Source organism: Saccopteryx leptura, chromosome 3 (assembly GCF_036850995.1).
Source record: "Saccopteryx leptura isolate mSacLep1 chromosome 3, mSacLep1_pri_phased_curated, whole genome shotgun sequence".
In the NCBI taxonomy this organism is placed as follows: domain Eukaryota; kingdom Metazoa; phylum Chordata; class Mammalia; order Chiroptera; family Emballonuridae; genus Saccopteryx; species Saccopteryx leptura.
Window position 1 is genome coordinate 138,918,134 of NC_089505.1, and position 19,846 is coordinate 138,937,979.

Consider the following 19,846-nt stretch of genomic DNA (forward strand, 5'->3'; position numbering starts at 1 on the left):
TCGCCCCCTGGTGGGCAGAGCATCGCCCCTGGTGGGCGTGCCGGGTGGATCCCGGTCGGGCGCATGCGGGAGTCTGTCTGACTGTCTCTCCCCGTTTCCAGCTTCAGAAATGAAAAAAAAAAAAAAAACAAGGATAAAAAAGCAATGTCAGTCAAACAAGACAATGCCACAGTTAGCTTTCTTTTTTTAATTTCTCTTGTCTATTTTAAAAATACTTTTATACTAGGTAAAGAACTTTATTAACCTTTGTTTCAAACTTTATTCCCAGGGTTAATTAGCTGCAAAGAATGATTTAAGTATAAGCAAAAACTGAAAAGAGCTGCAGTGTCCAAAGCGCATAGGATTTAAAATATTAAGAGATCTAGATTTTATCAGATCCATAAACAAAATTCGAAAGAGCAGTCATAATATAAAATAGCAGCTCCCAGTAACTTCTTCAAGTTTATCTTCTTCAGACGTTGACTCAATTTAGTTGGCTTCATTCCTGGAAGCCTCATCAAAATTCTCCACAAGATCTGGAACTTCATCATCATCATCCTCTCCAGTAGCAGTGGTGCTTTTCCATCCACAGATTGTTTGGGCAGAGCTTCCGCCAGTCTCCTTAAACTAGTCAGCCTGTCTGCACCGAGCCGGTTTAAGATGCTGGGTAGCATTTCTGTCAGCTGCTTTGTCTCAGCATGCCCTGTAATGGTGAAAGTGTTCACTGCCAGAGATGCCCGAACTTTAGGGTGTTAAAGTGGATCACTGTCCCTTGGTTTGTGAACATATTTACCTCTTCAATACCAGAGATATTGTTTACCCCCAACTTCTTTAAGGAGAACTGAAGTTTTTTATCATCTGCTGTAGCTGTTCTGTGAACTACCTTCTTCTTCCTACGAGCAGTTCCTTCCCCACCAATGCGCACTTGTGCCCGCAGTTTGGCGAGTTTCTCTTGGTTCATGGTAGTTTCTTTCATCTTGTTGGAGAGGAAATGGGGCCGTGCGGGGGACTAGGGTTGGGGCTCAGGGGGTCTTGGGCAGACCAGCTGAGAATAAACTCACACACACGGGGACGCCCACAGTTAGCCTCGTATAACTGGTATTCATTGTGTTTAATAATATTTCACTGATATTTTCACTTGATAGCAGGCAAGGGCTGAAGCAGGACTAAAAGGATAAGAAGGAAAGACTTGGTCCCTAACCTAGAACTTCCAGTGTGGCAAGGGCCAGTGAGAGCAGCTTAACCTCTCTTCTCCCGTGAGACAGTGCCCTTCATAATGTTCAAAGTAATGGCTGAACCCTGTATAATTCTAATTTTTCTTATATAATCTCTAAAATCTCCTATCCATAAATACATCTTACATTTCTCAGAATCATTTGAACAAATGGGTATTTAGTTTGCTAAGCTCTACATGTGGCTACCTTCTGTATCATTTGTTGACTCAATCACAAATTCAACATGATGCTAAAGAAAAACACTAAAATGGTGACCCACAGAGGTCTTGGGCAAGTCACATAACTGCCTTGATACTTAGTTTTCTCTGTTGCAAAATTGGGAAAGGAACCGTCCCTAGGTGACTTTGATTTCTTCCAACTCTTAAAATTATAAAATTTTATGATCACTGCGTGCTACAAACCCTTAAACAGCAATTACTAGAAAATGTCCATAAACTTAGAACCAAATATGCTGATGAGGTTCACGGCAAACCTGTCTCTTTGATCTCTTGAAACCAACAGAGCTATCAGTTCTAACCTGAGAAAAGTAAATAAGACACTAGGCCAAGAAGGAACTCGTCTGACTGCTTTCCTTGCCTCCTAGTTCAAAGCAATATTCTCAAAAATGTCTGGTTTCTAAATACCTTTAAGTTTCTAAACTGGGCCTAGCGTAAGCAGTATTTTCACCTGAATGGTAACTGTGTGGCAACATTCCTTTTTCAATGTTGCCTGACCATCACTCCATTAATTTTTTTTTTAATTGAAACATATCGGGTGGCCCTGGCTGGTTGGCTCAGCAGTAGAGTGTCGGCTTGGCGTGTGGAAATCCAGATTTGATTCCTGGTCAGGGCACATAGGAGAAGTAACCATCTGCTTCTCTCCCCCTCCTCTTCCCCCTTCTCTCCCTCTCTTTTCTCCCCTCCCACAGCCATGACTCCAATGGTACAAGCAATTTGGCCCTGGGCACTGAGGATGGCTCCATGGCCTCACCTTAGGCACTGAAATAGCTCAGTTGCTGAGCAATGGAGCAGTGGCCTCAAATGGGCAGAGCACCATGTTGGGGGCTTGCCAGGTGGAGGCCAGTCAGGGTGCATGCTGGAGTCTGTCCCTGTCTCCTTGCCTCCCACCTCTAACTTAATTAAAAAAGAAAACAAAATATATATAAATTATATCAGGCATACAAAAAAGTATAAAGAACCATTTATTTTCTTTTTAATTTTCCCATTGATTTGAGGGAGAGGGAGGGTGAGGTAAGGAGGGAGAAGAAGGGAGAGGGAGAGAGGAAGGGGGAGGGAGGGAGGAGGGGGAGGGAGAGAGGAAGGGGGAGGGAGGGAGAAGAAGGGAGAGGGAGAGAGGAAGGGGGAGGGAGGGAGGAAGGGGGAGGGAGAGAGGAAGGGAGGAAGGGGGAGGAAGGGAGGAAGGGGGAGGGAGAGGAAGGGGAGGGAGGGAGAAGAAGGGAGAGGGAGAGAGGAAGGGGGAGGGAGGGAAAAAGAGGGAAGAAGGGGGAAGGAGGAGGAGAGGGAGGAGTAGAGGGAGGGGGAGACAAGGGGGAGATGGAGGAGAAGGGAGAGAAGCATCAACTCCCCGTTCCACTTAATTGTTCCATTTAGCTGTGCACTAATTGATTGCTTCTCATATGTGCCTTGACCGGGGATCAAACCCACGACCTTGGCTCACCAGAACAATGCTTTATTCATTGAGATACCTGGCCAAGAACAAGAAACATTCATTCTCAAAGAGTATTAAATATGTCTCTTCATGTCTCTTCATATGTGCAAAAAACACAATGGTAGTGGTTCAAGATACAAAGATCAGCCACAGATGAGGACAGAAGGGTAAGCAAGTAAGTGTAATAATGTGTATACATTCCAGAATGTGGTCGATTCAGGTATGACACATAAACTTTTAAAGTATATATATTAATGCAGGTAACACACTAAAACAAGTCCACAGGTAGCCTAGTTTAAAAACAGTGTTGCCTTTTCAAAACTTCATTACCAGTTGTTGAAATATGGGGTACACTTTCCCCCAACACATACTGCTATAAATTTGGTTGTTTTCAAACCAACACACAAAAGACCAACACTGTACATCTGCCCTGACAAAAAAAAGCAGAAAACATTCCTGCAGCCAGAGGACTGGTTAAGTGATCTAGTCATCTCCAAAGCTGGAGCTTGAGGGAAAGAAGAGTGTAGGTTATTAAGGGATGCAGATCGAGTGCTGAGGGGGTGCCTGAAGATTTTTAGGTGACTAATCTCAGAGATTTTGAGACCAAGGATCAGGGAGGCCTGGTTTCAATCAAATCCAGGTTCCCCTGCTTAAAAGCTGGGTGCCTTTAAACATGTTATACAACTATTCTTAGTCTATTTTTACTGATCTGAATGTCTGGCACAGAATTAGCATTCAATAAATAGTAAGGTATTTTATTTTCTTCATTGCTTGAGACTATATGGCTTTTATCTTCCTTGGCATAAAAGTATCTTTCACACATAGCTGGGTTTATCGGTCATTATTTGAAAATTTTTAGTTTCCACATTAAAAAAAAAACATTTTTAAGTGGCTAGGCAAAAATGTACAAGGAAGATAATTGATGAGAATAGACTGGACATGAGAAAAAGACAGCCTGAATTAACCAGTTAGGAAGGGACTGAAGAGAGAGGGAAAAAACAAGTATATGATGTACCAGGAGTCTCCTAAAGATCAAGCACACAGGAGGGGAATTCCAGGGAATTTCCAGATGACATCAGGGTTGCCTACTCAAGGAGGAGAAGGGAGACGGGGGATAATAAATACTGAGACTGGCAAACTCTTACAGGATGTTGGTACACACAATCCTTACAACTCTATAAAGGCAGGTGCTATTATTATCCACATTTTACAAATGAGGAAACTGAGGCACAAAGACACTGATGAACTGCACAGGATCACTCAGCTAGTAAAACTAAAGCGGGATAAACACAGTGTGGTTCCAGATTTGGGAGTCTGAATCACTATCTTACGTTGATGCCTTCTTCCTAGCGGGAACCCAGCCGTTTGCATAACAATGTTTCCCTACACACCAGAAGTTCATAGCTTGAGTAATGTCTACCTATAAAGTCCCCACTTATAAACATGTAAACATTACATAATTATTTACAAAATTTCTGGCATTATTCAGTATTTGGGGGTGGAATTGGGGAACCAACATTTATTAAATGCTGCTGAGTCCCAGACAACGTCGGAAGCTATTTCATATGTTCTACCTCGTTTAACCTTCACAGACCACCTTTGTGATAGGTACTAAAAATCCAACTTATAATTGAGAAAAACTGAGGCTCAATTATGAGCCCAATGTCACAAAGCTAGTAAGTGGCAAAGGATAGCATCTGACCCAGCTCTTCCTGGTTCCAAGTCCAGCTCACCTTTCGTAACACATCTGGTACACTCATACTCAAATAGGTAAACCATGGGCCTTGTTATATAATAACTGGGTAATATAAAGTAAAAGTAAATCAAGTTTGAACTCTTTTAAATGGTTAAATCAAACCAATTGCCTGTTTCACCATCCACCCCACTCACAACTACCCCCCCCCCCAAATCCTTTCAGATCTTCTTTAGTGCTTAGCACCTAACAATACCAAATACAGGACAGGTGTATATGAGCAACTCTCCAAAACTGTAACACTGCTTCAGAAGCTTTAGGCTGGAAAACAGGAACAAATTCCATAGGTTCTCATTTTAAGTGCCAATGTCAGCAAAAAATAAATAAAAAAGACAAGTGACAAGATTGTAGAAAGGTTTTTTTAATAGTTGAAGGGTTTTCCAATTATACCTCAGTAAAGCTAGAGTAAAGAAGGTTTTTGTTTTTGTTTTTTTTAATGCCAGAGCTTCAAATTTGAATTCCAGCTCTGCCATTTACTAGCTCTGTTTGCTCATCTAGAAAATGATGCCATTAAGATGCAACTCTCTGGCTTTTTTTATTATTATTATTACACAGAGAGAGAGTCAGAGAGAGAGTCAGAGAGAGGGATAGATAGGGACAGACAGACAGGAACAGAGAGAAATGAGAAGCATCAATCATCAGTTTTTCATTGCCACACCTTACTTGTCCATTGATTGCTTTCTCATATGTGCCTTGACTGCGGGCCTTCAGCAGACCGAGTAACCCTTGCTCGAGCCAGTGACCTTGGGTCCAAGCTGGTGAGTTTTGCTCAATCCAGATGAGCCCATGCTCAAGCTGGTGACCTCAGGGTCTCGAACCTGGGTCTTCCGCATCCCAGTCCGACGCTCTATCCACTGCACCACTGCCTGGTCAGGCAACTCGCTGGCTTTTAAAAATTAAATATCAAGGCCCTGGCCGGTTGACTCAATGGTAGAGCATTGGCCTGGCATGTGGATGTCCTGGGTTCGATTCCTGGTCAGGGTACACAGGAGAAGAGCCCGTCTGCTTCTCCACCCCACCCCTTCTCGCTTCTCTCTCTCTCTTCCCATCCTGCAGTCATGGCTCGATTGGAGTGAGCTGGCCCCTGGCACTGAGGATGGCTCCATGGCCTCCACCTCAGGTGCTAAGAAGAGCTCACTTGTTAAGCAACAGAGCAGTGCCCCAGATGGGCAGAGCACAGCCCCTTCTGGGCTTGCCGGGTAGATCCCGGTTGGGGCGCATGTAGGAGTCTGTCTCCCTGCCTCCCTGCCTCTCACTTAGTAAAAAAAAAAAGAAAGAAAGAAAAGATTAAGTATTAAATGCAAAGCACATACAAGAGCTGACACATTGTTAAAAGCTTACTGATTTTGAGTCCTACCCTCTTCCTCCTTCTCCATTTAGGAAAGTGTGCTACATACCCCACAAACCTGGGAGACATGACCAACCCCAAGCACATGTTAACCAAAAGATTACAAGACACAAAGCACTTTTCTGGTTTCCCACCAGACCCACATCCTGATTCTCATAGTGCTCCAGAGCCTTCTTCCTATTTCTTCCAAGATATTTGTCTTTTACCATCTTGTTGTCACCTTGAGTAAAGCTAGGGGCTAGTGTTGTTTATTCAGGTGTCACCCAAAAGAAGTTGAAGCTACCTATATAAATATAAAACACATATACAACAGAACCACTCCTTAAAAGGACAACTTAACACATGTGACAAGTGATCTGGTGGGAGACTGAGGCAGAGAGATTACTGTAAGAAAAACAGATAGTAACTAAGACAAACAAATAAATTGGCCATGAACTTTCCAAAGAGAAAACATTATGAATTACAGAGCACTCTTTTTCTTTTTTTATAAAAGTAAACATCAATTCCTGAAGAAAAATACCAACAATCGACCTGAACTTATTTATCTAAGCCACTGACAAGACCAAGAACACTACCACAGTCTTCCAAAATACTTGGTGATCTTTCACAAAATTGTAATACTTTATATAAGAATCAAGGATTTAATCTGACCAAACTCCCTTCAGTAAAATGTTCCCATGTTGAACCTCTACAAATTGTACATATCCACACAGAATTTAGCTTTCATTCAATAAACACCCATGTGCCTACTGTGAAAGGGGCTATTACAATGAATGAGACGCAGCCCTGTCCTCGAGAGCCTTGGGAATGCATGATGGAGAAGTCTTCAAAAGAACTGAAGCACAGGCAGAACAAGATGCCCCAGGAAAAAGGACCACACGACACCTAAGTACTATGTGTATACACAGAACTCTTGTTGGGGGTAGAGGGGAGCTGTCGGGGACATTTGAAGAAGCCTTGAAAGTTATAGAATTTTGACAGATGAAGAGCATGAGGTATAAAATACGTTATTAAGAAAAAAAGAATGTAGAAAAATATGAGAGATGTTTGAGGGTCAAATGCCTAACAGTAAATAACCTATTCTGGCACAGCGCAGAAGTAGAGAAATAGGGGAATAAGCTGAAAAGTTGAAGTCATAGATAATAATACAAGGAGCCTCACACACCATATTAAGGTGGAGTTTGGACTGATTTCTGTAAGCAATAAGGGCTTCCAAAGGCTAGTGGTCAGGAAATTCTATGACCTGAGTCAAGCTAAAGGAAGGCTGTTCAATGTCTGTGTGGAGGACAGACTGAAGAGCAAGCTGGAAGCAGGGAGACTACATTGTAAGTTACTGCAATCACCCACTTAAAAGAAAGCCAGGTCAGTGGCAGGGAATGGTGAAAAGACAAAGGTGCAATATCGTGGGAGGAAGAACTGAGCGGGCTTGGCCAGCTGCTGGATGAGGGGTGGAGGACAGGGAAGGGAGAGATCGAGCTGCATCGAGGGCATCAGTTAGCACACTTTGGCCAAGCGCCAAATCTGGCCTGCCACCTCTTTTGTACAGCCAAGCTGCTCTACAAATTTTTGCTTTCATAAATAGTTGTGAAAAAAATATTTTGTGAAAACTGGAAATTCAAACTTCAGTGTCCATACATAGTTTCAGTGGAACACAGCCACACTCATTTGTTGGCATGGCGTCTATGTTTGCTTTTCACAATAGCAGATTTACATAAAGGTAACAGAGGCGACTGAAAATGAACCTCAAAGCTGGAGATATTTACTGTTGTTTCCACCATTGGACTAATTGGTCTAAGGTTTTGAGGGCAGTGGACAAAGATGGTGTTAAAGGGAACAAAGAAATCACCTTTTGGTATGGCTGGGTCAGAAAGAGAACAATTTTGGAGCAGTTAAATGGGAGGTATCCACAAGACATTCACGTGAGAGGCAGCCAAGCATGATATGGAAAGATCACCTCCACCCCAAATGAGGCCACGGCACCTGCTGTTTCCCTTGCCTGGCACACTCATCCTCCAGATCATGGCACAGCCTGGCTCCTACTCATCATTCAGTTCTGAACTCAAAGTCACTCCTTCAGAGTTAGCCCTTCCCCACCCCCCTAAGTATTCTCTACCAATTACCTTACCAGTTTTCTTTATTGCACTTCACACCACACAAAATTATCCTATTTATCGACATGTTTAACACCTTAGAATGTAGGCCCCTTACGAACAGGAGGAGTCTTGCCTCTTATTCCCCTGAGTGCCCCCACCTAGTGCCCTGAATAGTGCCTGATGTTCCTTAACCAGTATTGGGGGGGGGGGGCAGGGAGTGAAGGAAGGAAAATAAAAGGGATAACTGGAGCTCAAATGGAAGTAGATTATCTGCACAGTTTAGGAACAAATGAGATCTGCCATTCACAGACCCTCAAGGAAAGTCTTCACTGGGGAAGGGAGAGATGAAAGGAGAAGACACACAAAGAGAAGAAGGCAGAGACACCAGGAGGACAGAGGGAAGTATCCTGTGTCTGAAGCTTCGCAGCATAGGGCTGCAAGACATCTTTCAGGAAGGAGATGTTTAGCAGCATCAAATATCTTACATAAGAATGCTGAAGCCCTGGCCGGTTGGCTCAGCGGTAGAGCGTCGGCCTAGCGTGCGGAGGACCCGGGTTCGATTCCCGGCCAGGGCACACAGGAGAAGCGCCCATTTGCTTCTCCACCCCTCCGCCGCGCTTTCCTCTCTGTCTCTCTCTTCCCCTCCCGCAGCCAAGGCTCCATTGGAGCAAAGATGGCCCGGGCGCTGGGGATGGCTCCTTGGCTTCTGCCTCAGGCGCTAGAGTGGCTCTGGTCGCAATATGGCGACGCCCAGGATGGGCAGAGCATCGCCCCTGGTGGGCGTGCCGGGTGGATCCCGGTCGGGCGCATGCGGGAGTCTGTCTGACTGTCTCTCCCCGTTTCCAGCTTCAGAAATGAAAAAAAAAAAAAAAGAATGCTGAAGCCTGACCAGGCAGCAGCGCAGTGGATAGAGCGTCGGACTGGGATGTGGAGGACCCAGGTTCGAGACCCCAAGGTCGCCAGCTTGAGCGCAGACTCATCTGGTTTGAGCAACGCTCACCAGCTTGAGCCCAAGGTCGCTGGCTCAAGCAAGGGGTCACTCTGTCTGCTGTAGCCCCCCCCCCCCCGCCCTTGGTCAAAGCACATATGAGAAATCAATCAATTAACAACTAAGGAACCACAACAAAGAATTGATGTTTCTCATCTCTCTCCCTTCCTGTCTGTCTGTCCCTATCTCTGACTCTCCCTGTCTCTGCCAAAAAAAAAGAAAAAAAAAAGAATGCTGGAAAAAAGGTGTCAAAATGTAATAGCAAGGTCACTCAAAGAAGCAATCTCAAGAATAGGGAGGTGGCTGTCAGGTTGCAAAAGGTTAAAGAGTGAGTTAAGTGGGAGGCAGTGAAGTTTTCCTTTTAGGGATTTGCAAGAGAGTGGAGGAGGAGAAAGGGGAAGAGAGAGAGAGAGAGAGAGGAAAGTTGCTCCCTAGGGCAGGAGTGATGAGGTGGGATCCTTTTTTTTATACACTGACTCAAATTCCATCATGCCATGTCCTCTTTTAAAGCCTCAATTTCCCCTGCTGTAATATGATCAAGCCCAAAGTAATGTGGCCCATAGGGCTGTGCTTGATCAAGTTCCTCCCTACCTCAGCAGCCTGCATCGGTTGTCCTCTCTGCTCCATGGAAAGAGTGTTAGTTCTACCTCAGGTCCTTTGCACATGCTGTTTCTGCTGCCTGGAAAACTTCCTCACCCTCTTATCCAGCTAACTTTTTCACCCTCTGATTTCAATGTAAAAAGAAAAATGTACCACAGAGACCCCCTTCTTCTTACTGCCCCCTCACCTTTGCTTTAGAACTAAGACATCTCTTCTGGTACTTAGCATAACTGTAACAAATATACTGCTCACAAACATTAGGGGATATTTTATCACTTCATATTCATTTTGAAATATCCCCTAATATTGGTGAGCGGTATAGCTGAATACTGTTAAATTATTGTTTTCCACTAGCAAACAGGGCAGGAATCAGGCCTCTCTTCTGATTTGGATTTTATTTATTCATTTTTAGAGAGAGAGAAAGAAAGAGAATGAGGTAGAACAGGAAGCATCAACTCCCATATGTGCCTTGACCAGGCAAGTCCAGCATTTTGAACTGGTGACCTCAGCATTCCAGGTCAGGCATCTCTTATGCTCATGTAATACAAAATTTATATATAATTGTTAAACAAAAGAGTAAACATGAAAACCTGAGAGCATTTTTATCTCTAGCAGTTTGTGCACCACAAATGGCCCACTTTCTAAATCTGTATCAGGTAAGCTTACAATTTATGTTCAGGTCAGCCCAGCTTCCTCTGACCTCCCCCTCCTACTTCTAACCTATCTGAGTGAATGGTCATTCTAAAATATCAAAAAGATGGACTTGTTTGGAGATACTACCATATAGCAAATGATTTTCTGAATTAGACAGCAGTGATCAACAGACCTGCCTAAAGTTTTTCAAAATGTTTTAACTAAACAAAATTAGTCAAATTTTAAATTTAGGCATTATGTAGCTTACTTTTTTAAGTCCGTGTTTTGTAAATTAGCCCTAAAATGAGTTTGCAGATATACTTGGCAAAAAAATCCAATGTCTCTGTATGATACAAATCACATCTCTCTGCTTCCTTGTGTATATTTATAAACAAGATTTTTCACTAAAAAAATATACATTTGGCATATTGTTTTCTCCTGAGATTTTTTTTCTCTTGTCCTTTCTCTTAAAATAACATAAAAGGATATTTTTAACTCTACTAATTGAGGCCCTGGCCAGTTGGCTCAGTGGTACAGCATTGGCCCAGCGTATGGACGTCCCAGGTTCAATTCCCAGTCAGGGCACACAGGAGAAGCAACCATCTGCTTCTCCACCCCTCCCCCCTCCCTTCTTTCTCTCTCCCTCTCTGTCTCTCTCTTTTTCTCCCACAGGCATGGTTTCATTGGAGCAAGTTGGCCACAGGCACTGAGAATGGCTCCATGGCCTCACCTCAAGCACTAAAATAGCTTGGTTGCTGAGCTAACAGAGCAACCACCCCAAACTGGGAGAGCACCACCACCACCCCCGCCTGGTAGGGGGCTTGCCAGGTGGCTCCCAGTCAGATCCCGGTTGGGGCACATGTGGGAGTCTGTCACTCTGCTTCTCCACTTCTCACTTAAGAAAAAAAATTTTAAATAAAATAAAATTCTATTAATTGAAAAGATTGCTGTAAATTACAGCCTTGCTACAGTCTGAGCAAATTAACCGTGCAAATAAACCTGCAGATATAGCTGTACTTAATGGAATAAACTGTTGTCAGTTCTAATACCCCTAAGCCCTTTAAAACACCATTAAAAATAAGAGCTGCATTAATTACAAATTGTTCTTACCTATTTCTACTTTATACATTCAAGCTTGTTTGAGTCACCCAATGTACCAAAAAATAATACACCTAAGGTATTTAAATACCTACAGGCCAGCCTGTTATCCATTTGAACTGGACTTCCCTACCTCCTGCTTTCCCCCAAATACGAATTAGGGAGTTTTACTGTCTTTGTTCTTCTCAAATGGGAAGACAAGGAAAAGACAGAGCTAACTCCTTTGCAATCAGAGCACAGGGGATGTTTTTTTCCAACCACATGGCAACTACTGTTCTTGAGAAAATATGAATAAATGCAACATAAACATTACTAAGAATTTTTTTTTTTTTTTTTTGTATTTTTCTGAAGCTGGAAACGGGGAGAGACAGACAGACTCCCGCATGCGCTCGACCGGGATCCACCCGGCACGCACACCAGGGGCGATGCTCTGCCCCTCCGGGGCGTCGCTCTGTTGAGACCAGAGCCACTCTAGCGCCTGGGGCAGAGGCCAAGGAGCCATCCCCAGCGCCCGGGCCATCTTTGCTCCAGTGGAGCCTCAGCTGTGGGAGGGGAAGAGAGAGACAGAGAGGAAGGAGAGGGGGAGGGGTGGAGAAGCAGATGGGCGCTTCGCCTGTGTGCCCTGGCGGAATCGAACCTGGGACTTCTGCACGCCAGGCCGATGCTCTACCACTGAGCCAACCAGCCAGGGCCATTACTGAGAAGAAATTAAAGACATATGTCATATATGATTAGTAGAAAGAGTTGACTTTTTGTACAATTTTATACTTTAGATAAATCATGTGTTAGGAAAGAATAATACATAAATACATATATAGAAATAGAAATTGATAAAACAGCTTTCAGGGGAAACTGAATATATATTTAAGAGCTCCTTTTCTCTCTTATAATTCCTTATGCAGCAAATGTGCCTCTATGGCACATTATCTGACTTAATTAAAAGTTTTTAAGTTCCACACAACTCTGAAGACACCATTTTACAAACAAGTAGGTATGTGCCTCCCTGCTAAGCACCACTTGCTAAGAATCAGTGACAGCAACACAGTATCTTTGTATTGACTTTCTAAGAAAGTCTAATATATCAAATTATATTCTCTGCATCCATTTAAAGTTAAATTAAAGGCATCTTTCTCACCTTCCCTTAAAAATAGAGTAAAACCTAATGCACCTATCACCTTTGGAGCTGTCGACCTAACAAACTCTTGTAGACTTGAGAAACTACCTTCTTTAAGTGCCTAACCTTTTGTTTATGCATTTCTAATTGAAACCTCTCTGACAGAGGAAGTATCAACTATTCTTTGTCTTGCATTTAGTGGGCTGCTCTTCACTACAATCTTAAAAAGCATTATTAATATAATTTGAGCTCTTTATTTTTTTCTTTTAACACACAGCATATTCACCAATACAAAAAAAAAAAAAAAAGCTAACAAATTTTAACTCAAACTATGTGCCTAGAACCATTCCAAAATCTTTAGGTGTAGTCATTCAATCCTCAAAATCTCAGAGGTAGGTACCATCTTCATCATCCTTTGATGAATAAGGAAACAAGTGTAACTTGCCTACCCACATTCTCACAGCTGTGATCAACCAAGCAGTTTGGCTCCAGAGCCTGCAAAAACATAGATTACGAAAAACAAGGATAAAATACAATAAATCAAGTTCTCGTCTATCTACAGGTATAATAAATTGACCTGATTTGATCTCCCCCAGTTAGGCTCAAGTTATTATTGCCTTTTTTGCAGCTCCTCTTTTTAGGTTTCTCAGAGGTAGTAGTAACCTCCTCTCTCAGATCACTCTTAAATAGCTCTTTCCCTGAAGAGTTAAAACACCTTTTGCAAAGCAAACATTTCTCCCTAGTTTTCATTCTAAAACAAAAGTCTTCTTTGAGCTTGCCCTATTGTAATCCTGAGAGCAGCTTCTTTTTCTTTTTTTAAATTTTTTTGAAGTGAGAAGAATCGAGGCATAGAGACAGACTCCCGCATGTGCCAGACCGGATCCATCCGGCAAGCCCACTAGGGGGCGATGCTCTGCCCATTTGGGGCGTCGCTCTGCTGCAGCTGGAGCCATTCTAGCGCCTGAGGCAGAGGCCATGGAGCCGTCCTCAGCACCTGGGCCAACTTTGCCCCAATGGAGCCTCGGCTGCGGGAGGGGAAGAGAGAGACAGAGAGAAAGGAGAAGGGGAGGGGTGGAGAAGCAGATGGGCGCTTCTCCTGTGTGCCCTGGCCGGGAATCAAACCCAGGACTCCTGCATGCCAGGCCGACGCTCTACCACCATTGAAAGCAGTTTCTTAATCTACCCCCCACTTGTTCCAAACAGGGGTTAGCTCTCTTCAAGGGTCCCAGTACTCTTAATTCCAGCCTCTACTATAACACCACTCACTGTAATGGCTACCACAGGCTTATTTCCATGTAAATCATTTTACTCCATCTGCCAGGAACTTAGTAGGTACCAAAGAGATGTTTGTATACATCAGTGGTAGTCAACCTGGTCCCTACCACCCACTAGTGGGTGTTCCAGCTTTCATGGTGGGCAGTAGCAGAGCAACCAAAGTATAAATAAAAAGATAGATTTAACTATAGTAAGTTGTTTTATAAAGATTTATTCTGCCAAACTTAGTGAAAATCCGACAAAGTTCTTGGTAAGTAATTATTATATGCTTTAACTTGCTGTAACTCTGCTTTATAAATTGTATAAAGTAAAGTTACTTCCCTACTTTATAAATCACCATTACTGTGGAACCGGTGGGTGGTTAGAAAATTTTACTACTAACAGAGATACAAAAGTGGGCGGTAGGTATAAAAAGGTCGACTACTCCTGGTATACATAAAGAATAAGTCAGTCAATCTGTTAAAAAAAAGGGGAGGGGGGCTACTCCTTAGTCCTCAGACTAAAGGAGTGACATGAAGGTTTCTAGAAAATATGCTATGCAAAGATTTTTGCCTTTGTTCTGTTCACTCTGAGACTCATAGCAGGAACTCAACACATATCTACCTTATGGATAATAAACAAAGTGCTGTGTGAATATTGCTGCTAAGTAAATTCAGTTGCTACAGATTAAAAATACCCCACCAGAGACCAGCTCTGTCTTCTGGCTAAAGTAGACTTAAAGAAATTTTCGTTTTGCTTCTAAAGCAGGTCTTGCCTTGGAATGAAGCAATTTATTCACCGAGCATCAAGGAAAAATATGTGCCCACTGCCAGCTCTTAAAAATCATAGACCAGATCCTGGCCAGGTAGCTCAGTTGCTTAGGACCATTAGAGAATCATCCCAATAAGTCAAAGTTGCAGGTTTGACCCCCAGTCAGGGCACATAAAAGAATCAACCGATAAATGCATAAATAAGTGAAACAACAAATCAATATTTCTCCCCCGCCCCGTTCCTTTCTCTCTCTAAAATCAATTTTTATAAAATCACAGATCATAAAACCTTAGAAGTAAATATATCATGGAAATGAACTGATTTTTGCTTTCTTGTTGGCTGAAAAAGCTTAACTTCAGAGGGAAGAATACTCATAGGAAGTAGCTTCCTGCCCTGAAACACGGTTATTGCAACATGGCAGCTGCTTAAAACCCCACATTATCATTATCGTAGGGTTTTCAAGGCAGGAAGCAATAGTGGCACACCTTGCTGAGTACGGGGAGAACAAAAAGGGGAGAGGAAACAACATGCTGAACCAGAGCAGGGCTTAGAGGTTAGCCGGAAAGGTATAAAAACAATGAGCCAATTTCTCTAATGTCTCTCATAATTGAATTTACCTGTATATGATAATCATTTTAAAAAGAGAAAATGAAGGACACTAAAAACAAACAGCACCATTCTAGGTCACCAACTGCTCCCCTACTTTCCATCATTACCTTTCTTCCAATTTTAAGGACTCTTAAAGAAATTGGTAAAAACTTGATTGTACTTAAATGCAAAAGGGAGGTGATTACTTTTCTCCTCTAGTTTCTTCTTTCCTATATTTTCTAGTTTTTCTACAGTGAGTTTTCCCTCTTGTAATGAGAAAATAATCTTTATGCTTAAAGAAATTATATAGCTAAAACGCTTATGTTCTAATAAGAAAACTACATTAAAAAACCCCTTTCTCAAAAAAAGAATTCAATAATACCAAACCATCTAATCTTCTCATTCAACATATTGCCTTAAACCTCTTTCCTCCTCAACCACCAGTATATCTAACAACTCATCTATTTTAAAAATCTGGTCTTCATAATAGTTAAAATGTGTGGCACTCAGTTTCCATGCATTTATTTACCTGATTTCCCCCAATAACTCTGTGCGATGGCCATCATGGCTATTTAGTTCCATTTTACAGATGAGTAAAATAGGGGCCTGAAGTGAAACAATTTGCCGAGACAGATGCCTTCTTGTTTGCCACCTGGCATTCTAAAACAGGATTTCTTAATTCCAGCACACTAACATTTTGAGCCAGATAGTTCTTTATTATAGGGGGCTGCCACATACATTATGGCAGCGGTTCTCAACCTGTGGGTCGCATATTTTCCGATGGCTTTAGGCGACCCCTGTGTTTTGGTCGTTCGACCCCCGCCCGGGTCGCGACCCACAGGTTGAGAACCGCTGCATTATGGGATGTTTAGCAGCATCTTCTCCTCTACCCACTATATACAATTAACACTGCCTCCTCCCAGTTATAACAACAACAAAAAAATGGTCTCCAGAAACTACAAATAATCTCCCTGGATGCAAAAATCAAATGCAGTTGAGAAACACTAGTCTAAAAAATCTGAGATGTCCTTCTGGCATCTCTATGATAAAGCTCCATATATCATTGAGCCACAATAAATCATAGAGCATCAGATGCTGCTTGCTCAGCAAGATTCAGTTCATTAACCAATTCCTCATCCACTTAAAGCAATTTTTTAAATGTGGAAATGAACAAGAAGATCTCCTTGTACAAATATTCACATCTCAGATGAATCTAGAAGCATATTATCTCATTATAACATATAACAAGGATAACTCAAAAGAATATATGCACTCCTGTGTTCACTGCAGTGTTATTTACAATAGCCATGATCTAGAAACAGCCCAAGTGCCCATCAGTAGATGAGTGGATTAAAACAAAGCTGTGGTACATTTACACAACGGAATACGACACAGCCATAAAAAAAGAAGGAAATCCTACCCTTTGCAACAGCATGGATAGAGTTGGAGAGCATTGTTAAGTGAAATAAGCCAGCCAGAGAAAAGAAGGTACCAGAGAATTTCACTTATAAGTGGAATGTAATGAACAAAGTGTACTAACAAGCAAGATAGTGACAGACTCATAGATAGAAGGCAGGCTGACAGCTGACAGGGTTGGGGCTGACTGGGGGAGGGGATGGCAGGATGGAGCAAAAGGAAAATAAAAAAGAAAGAGAAACTCATGGACACCCAGACAACAGTGTGGTGATTGCCAGAGAAAGGGGGGAGAAGGAGATGGAGGAGGGTTTGGGGAGAATAAATAGTGATGGGCAGAGACTTGACTTGGGTTGGTGAACACACAGTACAGTGTACAGATGTGCTGCAGAACTGTGCACCTGAAATCTGTATAATTTTGTTAACCAGTGTCACTCCCATATAAGGAAAAAACATAATAAAGATATATAAAATAAATGTGTGTATCTAGGGGATAAAACACTTATCAGAGGAGTCAGAAACAGATCTTGGTCTTTGCTAATATACCTTAGTATGCAATTACCTTACTGTTCCTTGTATAAAAGTGAGTATAAACCTCTACATGTTCTCAATACTTGTTTCAGCTAGGTTTCTACCCTAGTATGTGTTACTTAAAGCTATTCAGAAGAAATCAAATGATAACTTTGGAACATTACTAGAATTTATGGTCTGAACCACTAGTGTTTGTGAACCTAGAATCTACAGTGGCTGACCTCACAATCCTATTTAGACACGCAGTTTTAAGTTTCTTCATGCCATTTAATATGATCAACTCCACCCTCAAAATTCATTCTTTTCACCAGCTTTTTAGCACATGCCTGAAAAGATTTTGCAACCTAATTTCCCTTAACACCTTAAATCTGTAAAGAGTTGATACCAAGCGATCAGAGAGATAATTACAAATACAGCATTGGCCAAAATTATATTAAGACTACCAAAATTAACACTGTAAATTGAAATGTAGTTATATTTTGGGAAATGTTTAAATTATTTTACCTATATCTGCATAATGTATCCATCCACTATTACCATTTCCCAGTGGTAATAAATAATTAGTATATTGTGGAATGTGGAAACTATTTGAATTGGCTTTTATTTAATGTAGTGTCACATTGCAATCCTAGTATTAAAAAATAAATATTTCAACTACTTACTGAAACTAAGATATAGTGAAATTGCTTGGTTAATATGATATATAGAAATAATAAGAGGTTGTGAGTATTCCTCTTCATAATGTTCACAAATACTCAGGTATGATGTACTTATGTCTTTAAATGTGATCTGGAGCTATACATAGGAAACATTTTCTCCATATTACAAAGCATCTTGTACCCAAAGTGTCTGGTCTCCATTAACCTTCACCACAAAGTACAATACAAAAGAACACATTGATCCTTCAGTAAAAACAACTCTCGGGTCTTGAAAAACATCAGTCACCAAAAGCAAAGCGAAAAATACAAAATGGGGTTTTAGAAACAAAGAACACGGTTTAATCAATATAAAATGCTTGTTTTTAATTTCCCCACTGTGTATGTTTCCCATAACTCAAATCCTTTTCTTAAAAAAGAGCCAACAGATTCCATGATCACATTTGTTTCTGCATTCTACTCATCACTTAACTCTCCAAAGTCAATGCTTTCCTCCCCCAAAAGAAGTAATGACAATTTTATAAGGCTGTAAACGCCTGCCGCTAAGAGAAAAAGTCTATGCCGCTAAAAAGAAAATGTTAATATGTATCCAACCAGGAGCAGAAGACAGTTCATAGACACGTATTAAGTGGCAGGGAAGACAGGGTCCTCTTCCCACGGACACACAGGAATTCAGTGAAAACATAAATACAATTTTTGAAAAGGTGCACAAACACCTGGCAATAATTACACCTTTTATCTAGTATCCCCAGAGAAGTTCCTTGGTAAACACACGCGCAAGGAGCCCACATCCCTGGAACTTTGGATAGTAAATTGTAAGGGGAGTTTACAACTCCAGCGACATCTGTCTTTGACGCTTGACCGTGCTGATGGGTCTGAATTAGGGGGCCAGAGAGCAACCCTAATTTCGGTTAATCAGTCTCTTTACAGTAGGATTCGCAATTCCCCAGGTCTCGGTCGGTCTCTCTCTCTCTCTCTCTCTCTCTCTCTCTCTCTCTCCCTCTTCCTCTGCCCTGGCCCTCTAGCTCCGGGTGCGTCTTTCGCCCAAGTCGCTGGCTGCCTAGGGCCTGGATCCAACAGATCTTAAAAGGGGAGGGGGCGTTTCCTGAGTCCACACACAACCCCTCACCCGCCACAAACACGCCCCTAAATCCCAGAAACTTTTCCTCACTGACATGGAAAAGGAGGAAAACCGCTAAAACCCTCAGCCTCCTGAGCCTTCCTGAGGCCAGAAAACTACCGCCCCTTGCCGCGGCAATTCTGCCAGGGAGGTGGCAGTCACATTCTCGGTGCAACAACGAGGGACATCAGACCTCAAGCCCGCGCCCGTATCTCAGGATGGCAGAAACAGGATGTCAGCGCGTTCCGGGCTTGTTTATGAAAACTTGATGTGCGCTCTGGGGGAGGGGGCGGCCAGCCTTAACCTTTCCCCTCCCGGCCTCGGGCTCCCGCCGCGCGATCTCCCCGCCGCCAGCCCGCTCGGCTCCGCTGGAAATCCCCTGCCCGCACCCGCACGCCCCCACCCGCCGGGCCCTCCTGTCCAGCGACGCGCTCGTTGGGCGGCCCGGGGGACACGACGCACAAGGACCGACAGCAGCGGCCGCGACTCCCTCCAGTGCCAGGTTCCGCGCCCCTCGCCCTGTCGTCGTCGCCCGCAGAAGGCTCCTCTACCTCCCCTCCGTGACACTCACCACTTCCGTGTGCTCCGGGCCGGGGAGCTCCGGGGAACGGCGCGAGTCCTGAGCCCGCGGCCTGCTCGCTAAGCGGCCAGCCCCGCAGGGCCACGGCGAGCGCGTGCCCGGGCGGACGAAAGGGCGCAGGGTAGGCGACCAGGGTTGCGGCGCAGGCCCGCGCTCTACTCGGCTGCTGGGTACTCCGCGGCCGCCGCGGCCTGCGCTCGCCCACGAACCCGCCTCCCACCCCTCCCCGCGGCCGCGGTGCCTCCCAGCCGCGGCCGGCCCCGCCCCCTCCTGACGTCCCGAGCAGCAGCCCCGGAAAAGGGGGCGGGGACCGCGGTGGCGGCTGCAGCACCGCCAACGGGCAGGACCCAGCGTTTCTAGCCTCCCCGTCCCGCCCCCATCCGGCTTCGCTCCTGCTCTAGTCTGGAATTCGCCGCTCTTTACCGCATCTTCTAGAAACACCAAT

General features: G+C 43.4%; 1 protein-coding gene and 1 pseudogene across 3 annotated transcripts in view; both read right to left on the bottom strand.

The window, feature by feature from the left end:
- JAK1 (Janus kinase 1) overlaps positions 1-19,634 on the bottom strand; it is a 157,265-nt gene extending 137,631 nt beyond the window's left edge. Inside the window, exon 1 of one of the 3 annotated variants that reach the window (XM_066376478.1) lies at positions 19,393-19,634. The gene's annotated coding sequence lies outside the window, so the exon portion shown is untranslated. The remainder of the gene's footprint in view (positions 1-19,392) is intronic. The other 2 variants (XM_066376474.1, XM_066376476.1) reach the window with 2 other exon arrangements.
- On the bottom strand, positions 345-1,048 carry LOC136397697 (transcription factor BTF3 pseudogene; annotated as a pseudogene).
- Positions 19,635-19,846: the final 212 nt, after the last annotated feature.